The sequence below is a fragment of the Lactuca saligna genome, chromosome 3, assembly GCF_052625555.1.
Source record: "Lactuca saligna cultivar CGN05327 chromosome 3, ASM5262555v1, whole genome shotgun sequence".
Lineage (NCBI taxonomy): Eukaryota > Viridiplantae > Streptophyta > Magnoliopsida > Asterales > Asteraceae > Lactuca > Lactuca saligna.
The window spans coordinates 35,015,898-35,025,000 of record NC_136419.1 but is presented as its reverse complement, the minus strand read 5'-3'; the positions used below and the strand labels follow the sequence as shown (position 1 = coordinate 35,025,000).

Here is a 9,103-nt window from a genome sequence, read left to right as displayed (position 1 = left end):
AGAGAGAGAGAGAGAGAATTTTCTTTTAATCATAAAAATATTTAAAAAAAAAAAAAACTAAAAAACCAAAAAACAATGGTAAAATCGTCATTACAAATTTTTTTAAAGTAAATTAGATCAAACTTTTTGGACCAAAGTAGCAATTTTCAGCAAACCACAGGGACCATTTATGCAGTTTTGTCTAGTAACAATTAGGTCATCTCCAATGAGAGTTTAATGGGAGGTTTAACATGGAGTTTAATCTCATTAAACTCAAAATTGTCATTGTAGGAAAATGATTAGGATTCAATAGAATGGGCAATTTAATCCTCATTGAACTATATATTCTCTTTCCTCTCTCTCTCACACACACACACACACATATATATATATATATATATTAAAATTATTTTTTATTTTAAATTTTAAATTAATATTAATTTTAATTGTAGTTTTTAATTTTTAGTTTCATGCTAATTAATTTTAAAAAAAAATAAAAATAAATAAAAAGAAAATGATAAATGATATGACAATTCATTAAATTGTAAAGAATTTAATGGAGTGTAGAGTTTAATGGGTAAGTTGTATAGTAAGTGGAATGTATCAATCCATTAAAGTCATATAAATTCAATAAGATGAGGGTATTTTTTTCGTAATTTAGATATTTATTTTGTTAGCATGATAAGATGGAAGCAACATTATAGCCCTTGAAGGAGATGTGATGCTCTGGTTTCAATGGGAGCACCAACGAATGCCCAAAGGGGATACCATTGGGCCATTTTATAAATGGGCTAAGGAAAGATATAAGGGTTGATGTGAGAGTGATGGGCTGGCTATTAAAATCTAATAGAAGCTTAGCCCTAATGATTAAGTTAAATCTAGTTTTTAGAACGTTATATTTACTTCAATGCGACGATAAAATAAAATGTTGGAACTTGGACAAAATCCAATAGAGAGTCACAACAATGACAATGGGTGGTCAAACTATCTCCAAACGATTTAAATAAATATGAAGGCTAACTGAAAATGAATTGCTAGATAAGAACGAAAGCAGCTTAGAATTCATGTGTGATGAAAAGTGGCATATTACTATATTAGCCACCATTGTAGATGCAAATAAATGAGATTATACTTAAAATTTTATTTTTCATGTAAAAATTAGAATGAAAATATAATATGATTGGAGATGAATCACTATTAACTCTCTTTTTTACTCAAAATATAAAGTAAAAAATAGAGTGGTTGGAAAATACAAGTAAATATACTACATTGTTGTTAATATGGGTAAAAAAATAAAAATACATTGTCTAAATTGATAGCAATAGCAAAATACATTGTTAAGAATCTTGCATTGATGGTAAATGGTACATATAACAATTGGGTCAACAGCAAATCTGAAGATTCTTGATGAATGGAACAGTTGGAAATTTTTGAGGTCTTACATTTGATTTTGATCTCTCTTTAGTTTTCTATGAATTTCGCATTTATTTCAAAGAAATACAACTGCTTTCGAAGTTCGAACTTAGCAATTGCAGAGATAAAACTGAAATTAATTTCAGATCCAGTTGCTGTATTCGGATTCAAGAACTAAAATGTCCATGGCAGCAATGGCCATAGCTCCACGGCCGTTGACCAAAGTCAAATCAAGATTCTGATGAGCATGATTCGTTGATGGTATTTATTGGTTAAAATAGTTTTAGGGTTACGAAATGGCGACAAGGGTTTTTCCTATAAAAGGAGCCACCACCGATTACTGTCGAATCCGAATCACAATAATGGCGATTTCATCAACCTCGATCCCCAAATTCGCATTTTCCAACTCCCTTAGATTAACAAGTCTCAAACCTAAACTCCCTTCGTCTCTCATCTTCAAATCCCAGACACCAAAACCACTTACCCTAAAACCCAACCGAAGAAACCAGATAACATCCCTCTTCACCGGAATTGTGGAAGAAATGGGAAAAGTCAGGGAACTAGGTTTCGACGAATCCGGCGAATCATTCGACATGGTGATCCATTCGCCGACCGTCCTCGAAGACGTCAACCTCGGCGACAGCATAGCGGTAAACGGCACCTGTTTAACAGTCACAGAATTCGACTCGGAGCGATTGGAATTCAAAGTCGGGTTGGCTCCTGAAACATTGAGGAAAACCTCGTTGATCGAATTGGAAAAGGGTTCGGTTGTTAATCTGGAGAGAGCTGTGAAACCATCGACACGAATGGGTGGGCATTTTGTTCAGGGGCATGTGGATGGAACAGGGGAGATTGTTTCAATGGAGGTGGAAGGGGATTCGTTGTGGATCAAGGTGAAAACGTCGCCGGAGATTTTGAGATTTATAGTGGCGAAGGGGTTCATTGCGGTGGATGGAACTAGTTTGACGGTGGTGGATGTGTTTGATGAAGAGGAGTGTTTCAATTTCATGTTGGTGGAGTATACACAGCAGAAAGTTGTGATTCCATTGAAGAAAATTGGGCAAAAGGTGAATCTTGAAGTGGATATATTGGGGAAATATGTAGAGAGGCTTCTTAGCAGTGGATTTGTGGAGAGTATAAAATCAAGATGATGAGGTGCTCCATTTTTTTTTCCAGGTTGTAGTTTGAATTTGATCTTATAGAATGTTTGTTTTCTGTAACAAGTGTGTGAGTTTCAAAATAAAACTTGTATTTCTCAAATGGTATCTAGAAATTTTGTTCACATTGACTATAATGAGGATAAAACTTTTGTTTCTCCAAAATTGGTGATGAGAGATTGATACATCATAGCAATTTTGGTATGATGTATAATGAGGATAAAACTTTTGTTATTCCTGTTGGATTAGTGTTTAAGTCCATAACTATTTTGGTATGTACTTGATCCGATAGTGTATGGTTCTTTTGGGTTGCTTTCACCAAAGCAACTTGATTGGAGAAATGAATAAAGAGAGAGAGGATAATATGATTTATTAATATGTTATAAGAATAATATATTAAAGGAGAAATCATATTTGTTTAATTAATATTGGTCAATAATTAATTAAGAATTAGTTTTGTGATCAAATGTAATTAATTAAACTAGAGGGGCTGATTTGTAATTATGTGATAGTTACAAAATAAGGTAAGGATTATCTAATTTATATGGTGGACGAATTTAAGGTTGGAAAGCCTTAGAATTCGAGTATGATAAGGATTCAAGGATTATCTTATTGGTTGCTTAATGGATAATCAACTAGATAAGGATAATGACTGAAACCCTATCTCTACACCTATATAAACACCCCTAGGGTCATGAATTCGTGTATCCCTTCCCAAGAGGTCCTAGATACGAATTCTAACCTCTCACCTCTCACTTTATACCTTCTCCATTTGCTTATGGTGTTTGTAAGCCATTAGAGGAGTGACACTTGTGACTCTAAGCATTCCAAAGTCAATCCAAGGTGGAGTTGTGATTGTTATTGCTATATAACAATCAAGGTATGTTCTTAAACCTAATTATATGTTAATGTCGATTTCCATATGTTAGAATTAGGGTTTATAGTCTTGGATTCAAAGCATGTACAATAGAGAAACCTAGATCCAAGCATTAGGGTTTGTATGAGCACATAGGATGTCTTATGACCAAAACCCATCATTGGTATCAGAGCTTAGCTTGGTTTCAATTGTATTGATGCATTGTATAACTGAAAAATTCGATTTTTTGGATTGTGGAGGCTGGACTCGCCGAGTCCATGGCTGAACTCGCCGAGTCCATGCAGACTCGACGAGTCCATGCCTGACTCGACGAGTCAACTCGTCAGATAATGCTTATCTCGGGATTTCTTGCTGTTTTTGCATATGGATAGTTACCTTATCATGTTAGATCAATATAAATCCGATTTTATGATATATATGACTATATTCTTGATCTAATTAAAGATAATTATCAATTAACAAGATAATTGTTTCCTTATAAGATAATTGATTAATTATTTTGAGTAAATTGATAAATTGTTTTGCAAGAAATCATTAAATAAATCAAATATGGATAATTATGTGATTAAATGTTAATTTAAAATTATTTGTTATTTGATCCTTGTTGTTATGAAAGGTTTCATATTTTCCCCTTTAGGTTTTATAGTTTAAATTTGAACCCAAAAGTTTTGGAGTTTTGAAATTTAAATAGTTAAAACCCTAATGTTTTGAAAAAGGTTTCAAAATCTGCCCTCAAGTTTTGGAATTTAAAAGTTGATTAAAAGTTTAATTAGAAATGTTAAATTCTAAAACCCTAGTAATGTTTTGAAAAGTTCAAATCACACCTTGTGGTTTTATTAATTAATTAAGGAGTATAATTAAAAGAGGTTTAATAAATCCATAAAAGTTTAGGTTAACCATTTAATCGAATTAAAAGTATAATTCTTAAAGTTAACCATATAGTATTTTAAAAGTATAAAATACACCCTATACTATATATATAACATTAAAGGTCTAACATTATATATATATGTATGAGTAAAAGTCAGTCTTACCGTTCGTAGGCCTCATTCACGAAGCCGGTCTATAAGGGGTGTTTAAGTAAATTGCCTATAAAATGGCGATTGAATGGGTATCCACTCTTACCCACCGCACTCTTGACTAGTGGAGGGTCGTTAGCCGAACGGGTAGGATAGGACGAAACCTTCCATTATAAGTATAATGAAATACAAAGTAACTAAATGTTTTTCAAATTCCCAATCTTAGTTACTTAGGCAAAAATGAATTGATGCAATTCCATGAAATTACACTTTGTGCCCTTGCGAAGACGTTAGTGGAGCGTGTGTGGTTTACCGGCACACTAAATGGTTCTAAGCAAAGGTAGCAAAGGGTGACTCAATGTTTGTCATAGTTCGGTGGAGCGTGTATGGTTTACCGGCACATCGAATAGGTGATTGTAACATGTGAGGGCACCATGTAGTTTACATGGTTATTTACACCCGCTTTGTGATCCTCGGCATCCCAGTCACAAACAAGAGGGGCATATCGAGATTTAAACATGCCATTGAAATGTTCAATGAATCTCAAAGGATCTAGGAGTTTTCATAGATTTAAAACTTAAATTTCTTTTTCGTTCTTCATGGTGGAAACTAGTGAATCGTCATTCACTTACCTTTAAATGTTCTGCAATTTGGGTTACGGCATCCCTCTCCCGAGTTGTAGGATATTGTGTTGGGTCCTAGCCTTGGAATTTCATTTGGGTGATTTACCAAGGACTCAATCAATCAACTAACTTGAATTTGTTTTTTCTCCCGATGTCAAAGTTCGACAACTATGGTCTTCTCAAGTCCCGTGGAACAAGCATTCCACATGAAGATGATATTCCACGATTCGATCGAGGAACAAGTAATCATGCTTCACTTCCTCCTCCTCCTCCAATTATTCTCCCTAACCCACAAGATTGTAAAATTGAAAGGTTCAATATCACTCAAGCCCTTTTGGCAAGTAAACATAAAGAGGGCAAGTTGGTGTGTGCACACGTCTTAGGGATGAAGTCACACATTGATAGATTAAGAATGATGGGATCCGTTGTGGGTGAAGCGATGGCTGTTGATTGGGTTCTTCAGTCACTTCCTAACTCGTATAGTGAGTTCGTAAGAGAGTACTATATCATGAACCGCGACGTGACACTTATAGATCTCACCTACATGCTTATTGCTGCTGAATCAGCAATGGTTTGGCGCAATAGAAAAGCAAAATTGATTGGTGAATCTGCCTTCAAGACCTCTATGGATATAGACAATGGCAATGAAAAACATGCAATGATCGAAAAGTTTGATCATAAGAGAAAGGTGATGTCTGAAGTAGTTCCATGTGTTGTTCCAAAGGAGTCAATTTGCTTTTATTGCCAAGAGAAGGGGCATTGGAGACGAAGTTGCCCTATCTACCTAAGAGATCTAAGAGATGGGAGAGTCAAAAGTATGACTACGCTTTAGGTAAGAATCCACTATCTAACTCCATTAAGTTCCTATTCATTGATTCTTAATACATGATGTGATGAGATTGCATTTGAATGTTTTGAAGGATCGGTGAAAAGAAAGGAAGCTTGATAAGAGAGCAAGATGAATCTAATCACAAGAGATGGATCTCGATCTCATGGACTTGAAGATTGGATTTTGAGCTTAGATAGTTATGATAGAGTTGTTAGAAATTTTCTTTTTACATAGTTTTCAATAGATTGTGCATTGTAAGGACAAATGCTTTTCCGCTGCTTTTATAAATAAAATAAATTTTGTTTGACTTATTTATTTATTTGTTTACTTCCTTGCAATGAAATCGTTATGTGAAAATTGATGTTTGCATATTTCTACAACGAATGGATATGATTCTTAGTTATGTTATTTATGGAAATGTCAAGAATTTACCAAATAGGGAGAGTTTCTCATCGCCCAAGTTTCAATTGGACAGAAACTTGGAATCATGCAACGTGGATGCACGATGAATGAGAAATTTCGTATTTGGAAATTGGACTAATTCATTGACAAAGTGTCAAGTGAAGGACTAGGAGATCGAGTACACAAAGTTGTATGTTGATCAAGTTCACCTTAAGAGTAACAAAGATATTCGTCATGATTTACTAAAGGCTTAGTAAATATGATTACACTTACAAGATTAAGTGTAATTTTTAATTGATTAAAGGGTTTAGATCAATAACAAAACGAATAAGAAGAATCAAGTAGGCAGAAAGATAAGAGTTTCTCCATTCTAAGAAGAAGGAAGAGTAGCTTTTATGCTTTATGATAGGTCTTAATGATTAAGAACCATATCTCAATTGATCCTCTAATGAGTCTTGGTACAATTGTATGTCCAAGAAGAGGAATCAAAGATTGAAGAAATGGTCAAATCAAGAAGTCAATCATACTTCGTTCCAAAACAAGTCTTAAAGTCAAGATTGTGACATTGAGTGAATAGTATTAAGAAGGTTTATAACATTCATCAATTGTGGAAAGTTGTGATGTCTTGGATAAGACAAAGACCAACTAAGACCAAAATTATGAAGTGTTTTGTTTTGATATAAGCTACACTAACTCTTGAATATTTGTTTGTCAAGAAATGTTTTGATAAGAGAATCGTATATGTCAAGGAGTCAGTGGGAGTCTTAATAGTCTTGAAAAGTTTCAAGAACAAATCAAATAAGCCTTATCGATCATCACTAGCACACGAGTTGAGGTTTACAACCTATCGTGAAGACATTATTTTGTTTCTGTGCCAATCCAATCGAGTTAATTATACATGTGAGTCCTATGAGTTCTCATTTGAATGCATAAAAGGCAAGGACCTTGATCAATGGAAAGTACATTGATAGGAAAAGGTGAGCTACTTAACTACTTGGAAGACGTGGTGGGCAGCTGTGCTACCATAAGACAAGAAATCAAGATTAAGAAAGTTCGATCCATATGAGTTTGAATTTGTCGTAAACTTTGGTTTTTAACAAATTCACATGGATAGGAACACATACACCGTTTAAATCTAAGTGTCATAAGAAATCCTCCTTCATGAAAATGATTGTGAGAAAATGCTTTCACTAAGAAAGATTTTAAAAGATAGTGATTGTAAAAATTGCATTCTCGAATTCGATCATGGTTACGGCATCCCTTTCCATAATTTGAATTGTGAGGTTTGGCAATTAGTCTTAATTGTTAAGACACACATATGAACTATCTAAGGCAAAAGTGCATAAGTTCAATATGTCTTGATAAAAGATTATCAAAGCACTAAGTATTAGAAACATGAACTTAAGAAATTCAATAAGTATTGTTTTTCTGAAAGTTAAGAAGTTTATGAATACATGTCGAAGCTAGTGGGAGCATAAATGTTATGTTTTATAATAATCATCATGATAGTGGGAGCATAAATGTTATGATTGTATGATTATTAAGGCAAGTATTGCATAGTTGGCAATATTAATTATAGAAAACAAGAGTCATACTTTGCAAAGTTGTAAGAGTTGAAAGGTTGTTTTGCTATAATTAAGGGAGAGAATATTATGCTTCATTTCAAATCTAAAGGATTAGGTTGTGAAATGTTGATAAATTTAGTCAAAGGTACATAGTGTGTTCTTAAAGTTTCGATTATGATTACGGCATTCCTCTTCACTATTCGAATTCTGAGAACATAGAAAATAAAACATTGTGCGTCGTGTCCCATACGCTTCGGGTATAGGATCGATTGCAAATGCTTTAATGTTTGACCATTCTAAAATTTTCCAAATGTCTAGCGCATTTAGAGGGAAAAGGGACTAGAATTGGTTCTGACTAAAATAATTAAACAACTATCAAAGGACGATTCGAAGTTCGACGAGAATTGGTCGCTTGTGAGTAGTTGGAAGTATAGCATTGGAAATTATGGAAATGTTTCCATATTGGATGGACAATATCGACATCATTACGAATAGATAAGATTCTATTAAGAAATTAGTTGTCATATGGAAAATATGGAAGGGTGTCCATATTGGAAAGTAAATATTGAAAATCTATGACTAGATTAGAAACATTTATGCAAAAGGATGTTCAAAGGAATGTGCTTTGAGTGAGAGACATCGTATCTAAGGAATTGCCATGTAACAATCTCCGATAGATGACTTTGTAATATCATTGGCAATAGTCTTTGAGACTTTGGTGCAATGACATTACAAAAGGATCGTTGCATAAAGTGTTAGAATCTAGTATATTCTATAAGTAACAAAAATTTGATATTCTTACACTTAAGAAAATGGATTTGGAGTAAATGAGAATGATTGGAAATGTGTTCAATTTGTCTATTTCACAAAAGTAAGAACCATAGGTAAACATTGTGTGCATGCTAGGAGCATGGGACAAGTGTAATAATTCAAGTAAGAAGTTGATTACCCGAAACGACAAATAATGAGTAATCGATATGGTGATAAATAAAACGTGTTTTGTTTATACTCAAAGGTTTGAGGCCATATGGGATTAGTATTATTCTTGTGTTTCACCTTGCATGTTTTGACTTCCAGAATAATTGAGTTTATTAAGAATAATCGAATTATTCAAACGGGCCACAGTCGTTCATATGTTGGAAGTAGATATGAATGAAGACTGTCATGAATTGGTGTGTGGATTGTCTAAAAGAGTATTAGACATAAGCAAATGTTTGCTGCAATGTTCATGAGTGCTTA

The 9,103-nt window shown here is 33.7% G+C and overlaps 1 pseudogene; it reads left to right on the top strand.

Annotated features, from left to right (window-relative positions):
• The first annotated feature begins 1,487 nt into the window (after positions 1-1,487).
• Positions 1,488-2,674, top strand: LOC145035200 (riboflavin synthase pseudogene; annotated as a pseudogene).
• Positions 2,675-9,103: the final 6,429 nt, after the last annotated feature.